A 12,512-nucleotide genomic window follows, 5' to 3' on the forward strand; every position below is an offset into this window, starting at 1 on the left:
TGAGTGCAGGTCTGAATAGTGACCAGGGGAAGAATCAGGCGCCTGGCCTGAAGTGTGTTTAGAGCTAATAGCCTGTAGTGAAAACTCCCTGAGAGCAGGAACGTGTACACACACACACACACACATAGATACTCACACACACAGAAGCACAACACGCACAAACACAGGCACACTGCTGTTACCACAGACATGCCAAGACATTTTCAAGTGTAATCTCCTATGAAACTTCCCTGACCAATCGTATCTCCTCATCTGCAGATGTCCTCTGCTCTTCTGAACAAGGTTCTTCTGGCAGGGAATGAGATGAAGCTATTAACACACAGATAGAGGGAGAGAGAGAGACAGCGAGAGAGAGATGTGATACTAACAACACTGCCCAGTCTCTTCCATCCCTTTGTTGCACACACACACACACACACACACTCAACACACACTCCCTCTCTCCCTTTACGGTCATGACAACCTAATATGAGTATAAAAAAATATGTCAAACTGCACTTTTAACTCAGTTAAAATGTTGGATCATAGCGGAATAGCAGTTCTCAGCATTACTTCCACTGTGAAACGGGTCGATCATTGGTAATACGCTTGGCTGTGGTCTAGTCGTTGAAACCCTGGGCCAGTTTTTCTGAACACTTTATCCAGATAAAATGTATGCTTTCTACTGTTTAAACCTTCTGGTCACCTTCTGCCTCCTGCTTGCTTTAGGACTCAACTTAACTTAAAATTTATTTATTTTTAAATCACTTAAATGTCCTGCCACCTTATTTGCAAAGACGCTCTCATCATTTAGCTTCCTTAAACGCTGAGTACCCACAGAACACAAACATCCCAAAATATTTCATAGAACTCTGTAACTTATACGTTGTCTAAGGAAGAAGATTCCATCTTCGGTTTTCTTGCTCAATGATTTAAGAGCTGACGATTAATTCTGAAGTGATTCATTCTAAAGTGTACAGAAACATTGTCTGCTGAAGTAAAAGTGAATACCATAGCAACTAGGTTTTTTTTTCAGGCCAAGTTAATCTCCAGATACAAATCCACTTCGGCATGCCTTTCATTTGCTCAAGTTGAGATTTAAGGTAAAAGAAGACATCAAAACTAAAAATAACAGAAGTTTCAGTCGAGGCCTGGCAGAGCATCACCGGGGGGTACAGAGCGTCTGGTGAGGTCATTGATCACCGGGGGGTACAGAGCGTCTGGTGAGGTCATTGATCACCGGGGGGTACAGAGCGTCTGGTGAGGTCATTGATCACCAGGGGGTACAGAGCGTCTGGTGAGGTCATTGATCACCGGGGGGTACAGAGCGTCTGGTGAGGTCATTGATCACCAGGGGGTACAGAGCGTCTGGTGAGGTCATTGATCACCAGGGGGGTACAGAGCGTCTGGTGAGGTCATTGATCACCAGGGGGGTACAGAGCGTCTGGTGAGGTCATTGATCACCGGGGGGTACAGAGCGTCTGGTGAGGTCATTGATCACCGGGGGGTACAGAGCGTCTGGTGAGGTCATTGATCACCAGGGGGGTACAGAGTGTCTGGTGAGGTCATTGATCACCAGGGGGGTACAGAGCGTCTGGTGAGGTCATTGATCACCGGGGGGTACAGAGCGTCTGGTAAGGTCATTGATCACCAGGGGGTACAGAGCGTCTGGTGAGGTCATTGATCACCAGGGGGGTACAGAGCGTCTGGTGAGGTCATTGATCACTGGGGGGGTACAGAGCATCTAAGTATATGTGAACAAATATTAAACATGAGTGCTTCATTTCGTTATCCAATCAAACAACTAAAGTTTGTTACCCAATTAAAAACACTGTTTATTTACCCAATCAAATGACTGGTTCTCCAATCAATCTACTCAGGTTCGTTATTCCAATCAAACCAATCATATTTCTTAGCCGTTCAAATAACTGAGGTTTCTTCACACCCTCCACTGGCTACCAACTGAATGTTGTATTACGCTACCAGGCCACGGTGTTTGTCTACGGAAGTCGCCTGAGCCAATAATTTTTGTGCACTGAATACTTACATAAAGCACTGTATATTATATTGACATTATTTTTCATTTAACCAATTCTCATTTACAGTGATGACCTGCTCAACTGCATTGACTGGAAGACAACATAATGCCACATGAATTATGTAAAAAAAAAGATATACATACTTACACGGCAGTAGGGTAGCCTAGTGGTCGAGCGCATTTGGTTTAGTAAACAAATGGACACTGGTTCTAATCATCAAGCCAACAAGGTGAAAAACCAGTGGTTGATTTGTAAATTGTGGAACAGACAATGGAGGATGAAATGGGGGGAGTTTTGGGACTTTTTTACAATAATGCATCAGATTTTCAGAGTGGCATCGGACTTATTAATATCACACAGCTGATCAGAATGACGGCTACTTAAGTATCATGATTGACACTGAAAAACTGAGAATCTAAGATCTATAAACGACCATGTCTTGAATCCATTAATAATATAGGTCTAGCTGTGTGAAGAAGCATCATGGTCATCAAGGTGACAGCAACACATAGACGTGATTTACTGAGCAGGTACACTGTGATTTGAGACATGTGAGGAGAGTGACAGGCTGAAGAGTCTTATGCCATTTGCTCCAGTCAAGTGGCAGCTACAAGCTGAAATGGTTGATGATCTAAAAACAATTCGCTATGGAAGCTTAGTAAAAATAGAAATGTAAGGGCTTGGAGCATATGGCATTAAGTTTGGACACTAATTCCAGCTGTTTAAGCTTAGGGATAAGCTGGATAATGTTCCAGATGTAACTGCCTGAAACTGCCTGGCACTGGAATTAAAACTGAGAAACTATGAGCCAGATTTCGGCCACGATATCAATCCACCTTCTTAATCAACCGCACTGTCCGAACCAGGCATCCAGCTAAACGGCAGTAGTCTCTCATGTTGCCCCTAGTGGCCAGTATTGACGTTTCCCAGCAGACGTTTAACAATGCAGTAGATCCAGTGTGAATTGTGACATGACAAATGTGAAATGCTTTTGAAACCGCGACCAGAATCTAATAGCGGATTGTCTACATTCACATGATGAATTCAATCATGGATTAAAGGTAATGTCTACATTCACAGGATTGATTCAATCATGGATTAAAGATAATGTCTACATTCACAGGATTGATTCAATCATAGATTAAAGGTAATGTCTACATTAACAGGATTAATTCAATCATGGGTAAAAGGTCATGTTTACATTCACAGGATGAATTCAATCATGGATAAAGGGTAATGTCTACATTCACAGGATTGATTCAATCATAGATTAAAGGTATTGTCTACATTAACAGGATTAATTCAATCATGGGTAGAAGGTAATGTTTACATTCACAGGATGAATTCAATCATGGATAAAGGGTAATGTCTACATTCACAGGATTGATTCAATCATAGATTAAAGGTAATGTCTACATTAACAGGATTAATTCAATCATTGGTAAAAGGTAATGTTTACATTCACAGGATGAATTCAATCATGGATAAAGGGTAATGTCTACATTCACAGGATCAATTCAATCATGGGTAAAAGGTAATGTCTACATTCACAGGATCAATTCAATCATGGGTAAAAGGTAATGTCTACATTCACAGGATCAATTCAATCATGGATAAAGGGTAATGTCTACATTCACAGGATCAATTCAATCATGGGTAAAAGGTAATGTCTGCACTTTCAAAGCTGTTTTTGCCATTGGGTTGAAGATGTTCCATAGTTGAAACAACCCAACGTGGACAAGGACTGTGGGGCCCGAAGATGACGAAGAGAATCACGGGAGGCAAATCATCATGGAGCTACCACCTTCCAGTGACACCTAGTGGAGGAAGCGGCATTTCAATTCACAGAAATATTACATGGCCTCTAACACAATGATTGGGGTGTGTGTGTGTGTGTGTGTGGAGGGGTGGGGAGGGGAGGGGTAGAGGGGGGTCAATGGGGGGTATTGCCACAAGCCTCGTGTTTGATTGCCAGTCCAATAAGACCATTAGAACAGTCGATACAGCCTTTCAAGTCTACCAGGGGTTCCAGCTACTGCCAGCACACATCACTCACACACATACACACACCCTACACACACACACACACACACACATACCCAACACACATACACACACACATGCACACACTACAAAAACATGATCACACACACACACTTTGTCCGCTATGTAGACAAAGAGGGAAAATGGCCACAAGCGTTTCCATTTTAATCTGCATCTGTTGATCTTTGAGGTCCTTTTAAATTAGTCTCTCTCGCTGCGCAACAGCAGGCCTGGCTGCAGCTACACACATACACACACACACACACACATACGCATACACACACACACACACACACACATACACACACGCGCCCACACCTGGGATTTGCTAGTCATTGCGTGGATTTCTCTGTTGTGTAAAGACTGTTTTTCCATCATGAGGAGAACAGAGATGGATCAAGATGGCCTGAAACCACGAGTTACTAAACAGCTTGCTCACTCACACACACACACACACACACTCAAACACACAATCAGACAAACACACAGTACATGCAGACAAACACATTATCTCTCTCCTATTTTGCCTCTCTGTCTAACTCCCCTTATCACCCCTCTCTCTCCCCCTCTGCCCTGTGTCTCTCACCCTCTCTCTCCCCCTCTGCCCTGTGTCTCTCACCCCTCTCTCTCCCCCTCTGCCCTGTGTCTCTCACCCTCTCTCTCCCCCTCTGCCCTGTGTCTCTCACCCTCTCTCTCCCCCTCTGCCCTGTGTCTCACCCTCTCTCTCCCCCTCTGCCCTGTGTCTCTCACCCTCTCTCTCCCCCTCTGCCCTGTGTCTCACCCTCTCTCTCCCCCTCTGCCCTGTGTCTCTCACCCTCTCTCTCCCCCTCTGCCCTGTGTCTCTCATCCTCTCTCTCCCCCTCTGCCCTGTGTCTCTCACCCTCTCTCTCCCCCTCTGCCCTGTGTCTCTCACCCTCTCTCTCCCCCTCTGCCCTGTGTCTCTCACCCTCTCTCTCCCCCTCTGCCCTGTGTCTCTCACTTCTCTCTCCCCCTCTGCCCTGTGTCTCTCACCCTCTCTCTCCCCCTCTGCCCTGTGTCTCTCACCCTCTCTCTCCCCCTCTGCCCTGTGTCTCTCACCCTCTCTCTCCCCCTCTGCCCTGTGTCTCTCATCCTCTCTCTCCCCCTCTGCCCTGTGTCTCTCCCCCTCTCTCTCCCCCTCTGCCCTGTGTCTCTCACCCTCTCTCTCCCCCTCTGCCCTGTGTCTCTCACCCTCTCTCTCCCCCTCTGCCCTGTGTCTCTCACTTCTCTCTCCCCCTCTGCCCTGTGTCTCTCACCCTCTCTCTCCCCCTCTGCCCTGTGTCTCTCCCCCTCTCTCTCCCCCTCTGCCCTGTGTCTCTCACCCTCTCTCTCCCCCTCTGCCCTGTGTCTCTCACCCTCTCTCTCCCCCTCTGCCCTGTGTCTCCCCCCCTCTCTCCTGCCCTGCCTGTCATTCTTGTTCTCTTTCCCTCTTCTTTCTCTTTGTCTTGCTCCCCCTCTCTTTCCCCTCTCTCCCCACTCTTTCTCTGTCTGTCCTCCCTTTTCTCTTATCCGTGTGTGTGTGTGTGCGTGTGTGTGTGTGTGTGTGTGTGTGTGTGTGTGTGTGTGAAAAAGAAAGAGTGTGCAATCCCGGTTTATGTGTACTCAAAAAGTAAATCCTGACAAATCATTTCCCATATGTTTTTGTCGGTGGTCCAGACAAGGAGGACTTACATTTCCGGATAAGGTGTTAGGTTTAGGGAAAAGCTTACAGTTTGAATTGGAGTTTATCATTAAGGGGTTAAGTTTAGGTTATGTTGTTAGGGCTAGGGTAAGTTAAGGCATAAAGGGGAGGTTATTCAGGTTAGCATTAGAGTTCAGTTAAGATTAGGGTTAGTGTTAGAGCTAGGGGATAACATGAATTTGTGGGTTATGTGTCCCCACAACAAAACAAAAAATGTGACCGTTGTATTGAATAGAGGATTGGGAGAGATTTCTTTCAAAGCTATAATGCCTCTATTCCTACCCTTTTCTGACCATTTTTATTACACAAAAAGAGAACTGTAAGACATTGAATCCAACCTTGTGTGGAGTATGTTGTGTTCGCACGCGCGTTTGCTTGGGTGCATGTAAGTGTAGATATGTGTGAGCCTCAAGACAAAGTTTTGACAACCAGGACAGCTGCAGAAGAGTTGGCCCACTCACGACACACACACACACACACACATTGGATACACAAACGATCACTCTTACTCTTTAAGCTGTGGGCCAATGCACCTCCAATTGTTGTGGTTGGGGCCAAGGTGTTTCATTTATCATGACATGGATACACCTCCTAGAAGTGTCCTATTCAGAGATTAGCTATAAATAACTAGCTCTTTGCTCTACTCAAGAACAACACTGTCAATGCAATACCACTCAGAGAAAGAAAGCGATAGAGAGAAAGACAGAGGCAGCAAGAGAGAGAGCCAAGGTCTAATCTAAAGTTCGTTATCCAATCAAACAACTAAAGTTTGTTACCCAATTAAAAACACTGTTTATTTACCCAATCAAATGACTGGTTCTCCAATCAATCTACTCAGGTTCGTTATTCCAATCAAACCAATCATATTTCTTAGCCGTTCAAATAACTGAGGTTTCTTCACACCCTCCACTGGCTACCAACTGAATGTTGTATTACACTACCAGGCCACGGTGTTTGTCTACGGAACAACCAAAGGAGTTTCTCCCCACTACCCTCTGACAATGACCAAATCCTACATCCCTACCAGGGCTCTTTGTTCCATCACCTCCAGGCTCTTGGTCGTCCCACCCCTTCGGACTGGCAGTTCCTGACCCACGCAGTCAAAACTCTTCTCAGTCCTGGCACCAAAATGGCGAAACCAGCTTCTAGGATAACAGAGCATCAGCCCACTTTCAGAAAACATCTGAAGCCCCTCCTCTTCACATAGGACCTAAAATAGATGCACCGCCACCCCCTGTGTTGTCTTCCTTTACAGACTTTCCCTGTTATGTTTATTATTTTTACGGTCTTCTTTCACGCCCTTGCTTTTAACTAATTCATTGATTAGAATGCACTCATTACTAAGCTGTGCCATCGTTTCATCAGTCCCTCTTACAGTGGAGGCACTTACTGCAAGTCGCGCTGGACAAGAGCATCTGCAAAATGAACGGAAAAGTAATGTTTGTGTAGAACCTAACCCCTGACTTAGCTGGTTCTCCTGATCGCTGGGCTTCGGCCTTCGTCCTGAATGCTCTTTGGTGTTTCAGCGTCCATATCAGCGCTGTGATCCAAGTGCTAATTGACCGCTGCTGATCAATGTGATCGATGCACTGTCCCGAGTACATGCACACAACCCACTGACACAGGCACACAAAGATGTTGACACAGACGCGCGCACATTCACGCGCACACGTGAACCAGGCATACGTTCATCTTGACCCCACTAGTCACACGAGAGTTTCCGAGCTTCTTGGAGGAGAGAAGGGGTTATGAGAGGATATACATGTCTACTGCAATAGCACAAACATCAGGGAAGGAGGGAGTAATACAAAGATGTTTCATAAATATAATCCACACAGATGAGGCTGACCCCCAGTTATAATCCCCCAAAAGAAATAAAACTCACTCATCTTCAGGCCCAGTCAACAACAAACACACACACACGTACACACACACACATTTATCAAATCAAAAGATAAGAGACAAGAACAAGCTGTCTCTCCAATCAAGCCCATATGCAAGATCTCCTCTTACAATCTACACAAAGCTTACAACCCAAAAACATCAAATGTGTAGCCATCACATAATGTTGTTTATGGTTTTGTGTCTGTGTTGTGTACGTTAAATGTCGGTGCATTTTAAACATTTGTTTACCTGTAATTTATATTTCAGGTCAAGATTCCAAATGCAAGACATACTGTACAGTATATTTGTATATATTTGTATATTCTGTATATTAAAAGAGATTATAAATTCCTTCAAAAAAAGAAAAACGTCTGACAATGTGGAGTCTAGAGGGAAATAAGAAAGCAGCAGATCAAAGCCAGGCTTTGAGAAACCAAGCTTGGCCAACATACTCAGACATCTCAAACAATGCTACAAATTAGTCTCTGCACTTTTTAGCCCTGACAGAGACATGGACAACCCCTGAAAACACTACCAATCCAGCTACCAGAGATATGTTTAACCCCATAGAATACTGCCACCCACTCATTCTCTATCATGTGTGGTATTACAGTACAAGAATATCTGGTCTTCATGGTGATGGCACAGGTACCCTTGGAGAGTTCCTAATGAGCTGAACACATAGATGACATCATTTCTCAACAATGGCTTACCACTCAGCTTATTGGGCACCTTCAACCTTTACTTTTAACCTCTTGGAGCCTGACCCTTTTTTACAACCTTCTACCTACAACTGGCTTCTCTTGACCTGACCTTGTCAATAACACATTCAATCAGCCTATTCAGTCCACTGGTATCTGTTATGCATTTCCTTTCCAAAACTCTTAAGCATATTGTTGCTGACAAAAAAATCTCAATTCAAGACCTCCCCATCACGGTTGACAAAATACAAAGAACCGTGGCAAGACCCTAGACTAACACTTTTTCTGTAAGCATTACAGTTGTGAGTTACAGCTACTTCAGAGTTACAGCTACTTCACTACTCTGTGAAGTAGCTGTAAATTAGGTCAGTGTCAGAAGGTGAAAGAAAAGGAAGTAGGGGTTAGGATTACAGAATGTCAAATTTCTTTTAGGGTAAGTTTGGTGTAGAATTTTAGATTCATTAGTGAATTGATTAGTTAAGTAAACATGTGTGTTCTTGTGTATCTGTGTGATCTTGTGTCTGTGAGTGTGTGTACTTTAGTCTACCAAGAGTGCTGGTCTCGAAGCAGCCCTTTCCCACTCCATATGAATCAGGCAGAGGCAATATCCGAGAACAACCACACACACACACACACACACACACAAGCCTCCTCTTTAATTTCCAGCTGTCCCCATCTCTCCCAACTCATAGAATAAGAGGGAGAGGGGAACCAAACAGTTCTCATCGGCTATAGACAATTTACCCAACTCATTGGCCCTGAGGGCAGCGTGTACGCCCCGAATCATGCCAGACATTGTAAAAATGGGGACGTGGTGCGTCTCAGCTTGGTACTCAGCATTAAATACATAGACTGGGGGTGATCAAGGCCTGCGATAGACTAGCCTCCCGCCCAGGGGGTGCACTTGTACATCAAGCTGCCTCCCACTCTAGAAACAGGAGAGAGGCTCCTGCTCCAATGAGCCATTTAGGCATTTGCTTTACAGACAGTATGATCCATCTGCAGTCCAGGCATTTAAATGGAACAGAGGTGAGTGCGAATTATGAGTTCAGGCAGAAAATGCCATGTGCATTTATTCAACAATTCTCCTGAAAATGAATGGGAATGCCTGTTAGGTCCTGTTTGCCCTCTGCTCTTTTGGTGGTATTTCACTGCAGAAGCAAGCCTCTATAATCGGAGTAATTGCCTAATGTTTCTAGATTTCCAGAGTTAAATATGACTTAGGTGAGTTTAATTAAATTACATTTGAGCAAAAACGTTTTGCTATTTAGGTATTATAATTACAATCCAATTTCCAGAAAGGTTGGGATGCTGCATAAAATGTAAATAAAAACCGAATGCAGTGATGTGTAAATTACTTATCCCTACATTTAATTGAAAATGGTACAAAGACATTCTATCAAATGTTGAAACTGAGAAATGTTATTGTTTTTGGAAAAACATATGCCCGTTTTGAATTTGATTCCAGCAACACGTTTCAAAAATGTTGGGACAGGGGCATGTTTACCACTGTGTTGCATCACCTCTTCTTTTAATAATACTCTGTAAGCATTTGGGAACTGATGAGACCAATTGCTGTAGTTTTGAAAGTGAAATGTTGTCCCATTTTTGCTGAATATAGGATTTCAGCTGCTTAACAGTTTAGGGTCTCCTTTGTAGTATTTTTCATTTCATAATATGCCAAATGTTTTCAATAGGTGACAGGTCTGGACTACAGGCAGGACAACTTAGTACACAGAATATTTTACTATGGAGTCATACTGTTGTAATACGTGCACAATATGGTTTGGCATTGTCTTGCTGAAATAAGCATTGTCTGGATGGCAGCATATGTTGCTCCAAAACCTGTATATATTGTTCAGCATCAATGGTGCCTTCACAGATGTGCAAATCACCCATGCCATGTGCACTAATGCACCCCCATACCATCACGGATGCTGGCTTTTGAAATGTGCCCTGATAACAAGCCGGATGGTCCCTCTCCTCTTTAGTCCACATGGATGTGGCGTCCATGATTCCCAAAAATATTTTCCAATTTTGATTTGTCCGACTGGGGATGTAGTCGGGCGGTGGAAGGAGTACTTCGAGGATCTCCTCAATCCTGCCGTCACGTCTTCCATTGAGGAAGCAGAGGATGAGGGCTCAGAGGTGGACTCATCCATCACCCGGGCTGAAGTCACAGAGGTGGTCAAGAAACTCCTCGGTGGCAAGGCACCAGGGGTGGATGAGATCCACCCTGAGTACCTCAAGTCTCTGGATGTTGTGGGGCTGTCTTGGTTGACACGCCTGTGCAACATCGCGTGGCGGTCGGGGACAGTGCCTCTGGGATGGCAGACTGGGGTGGTGGTCCCTCTTTTTAAGAAGGGGGACCGGAGGGTGTGTTCCAACTATAGGGGGATCACACTTCTCAGCCTCCCCGGGAAAGTCTATGCAAGGGTACTGGAGAGGAGAATTAATTGAGCTCGGACCCAGAGAAGGCTTGTTGTTTATATCTGGTTTCTTCTTTGCATGGTAGAGTTTTAACTTGCTTTTGTCGATGCTGCGTCGTACTGTGTTCAGAGACAGTGGTTTCAGGAAGTGTTCCTGAGCTCATGCAGTGATTTCCAATACAGAATCGTGTCTGCTTTTAATGCAGTGCTGCCTGAGGGCCCGAAGATCACGGCCATCCAATATTGGTCCCTTGCATACAGATTTCTCCGGATTCTCTGAATCTTTTAATGATATTATGTACCAGAGATGATGAGATCCCCAAACTCTTTGCAATTTTACGTTGTGATATGTTATTCTTGAATTGTGGCACTATTTGCCTACGCAGTCATTCACAGAGTGGTGAATCCCTCCTCATCCTCACTTCTTACAGACCCACTGATTGGCCCGTTCATCCTTCTCTAGACTGCTAATTGGCCAGCTTATACTCCTTTAAGATGTTGCCCTGCTTCAAAATATGAGTATAGGACAACACAACATAATTTGGGTGTGAGTTAGCAGAATATTAACTTAAAAATGTGTCCATTTAGTTTAAGATAATTTAACAACTACAGAGTTTTGCTAATGCTATATAAATCAAAATAATCTAAAGGGAACAGTATATCAGGATGGAAATCCAACACATGCTAAACCTCAAAGGATGTGAGTGTGGAAAGGCTTCCTGCCTCAGTGTCACTTCCTATCTTCTTCCTGTTTAATTGAGTGATGAATGTAATTGGTTCTATATCAGGTGACGCTGGATAAACACTCACGTTTCCAGTATGACCTGGCTTTAGTTTTTTGCTTTAAGGGCAAATGTTGTTCTTAAGGCTACTGATAACAAAGAGACATGGTTCTGCACTGGTAGAAAAAGGTCAGATCACAATTATACAAACACACACAGTAGACACACATGCAAGCGCACACAAACACACCAACACCAGCTCAAAGATCACACAAACACAAACACACCCACACCAGCTCAAAACTCTCATAAATACAAACGCACCCACACCAGCTCAAAACTCTCACAAACACAAACGCACCCAAACCAGCTCAAAACTCTCACAAACACAAACGCACCCACACCAGCTCAAAACTCTCACAAACACACACACATTCACACATAGGTTGGGAAGGTTGAAGAAGAAAGAAAATAATAATATGTGACAAACAAGACAGAGAAGTTCTCTTCCTGATGAAGTGGTTTGGGCTCAGATAAGCTCAGCGAGGGATTTAATGGACATACACTGCAGATTGGAACACTTCATCATAGTTTCTCCCTCAGAACAAAATCTACTTATGATATATATATTTTTTATTCCTTATAAATTTCTTTAATTCAAGATGACAATCTGGAGTGACCAATCCATCTTACGGTTATCATGCTTTGGTCCCCTAAATCAGGAGGGGGCGAGGGGGGGCCAACAGATGGACACTAGGGAACTGTAGGGAAAGAAAGTGAGGAAAGAGGGGGAGGACAAGAGGGCAGGAGAGGAAGAGGGAGGTATTTGGGTTAAAAGAAAAACGTTATTAATCAAGACGAGGAATAAAAACGAACGTAATATTCTCAAATGGATCTAAACAGACGGGTTACTTGATCTGCCTTGACGGCATTAGAAAAATGAAAAGTAAATCTTTAGATTGGAAAGGTTGGAAAAATTGAATTATAGAGGTCATGTGGGGGGATGAATGTGGATG

This window comes from Esox lucius, chromosome 15, assembly GCF_011004845.1.
Source record: "Esox lucius isolate fEsoLuc1 chromosome 15, fEsoLuc1.pri, whole genome shotgun sequence".
In the NCBI taxonomy this organism is placed as follows: Eukaryota; Metazoa; Chordata; class Actinopteri; order Esociformes; family Esocidae; genus Esox; species Esox lucius.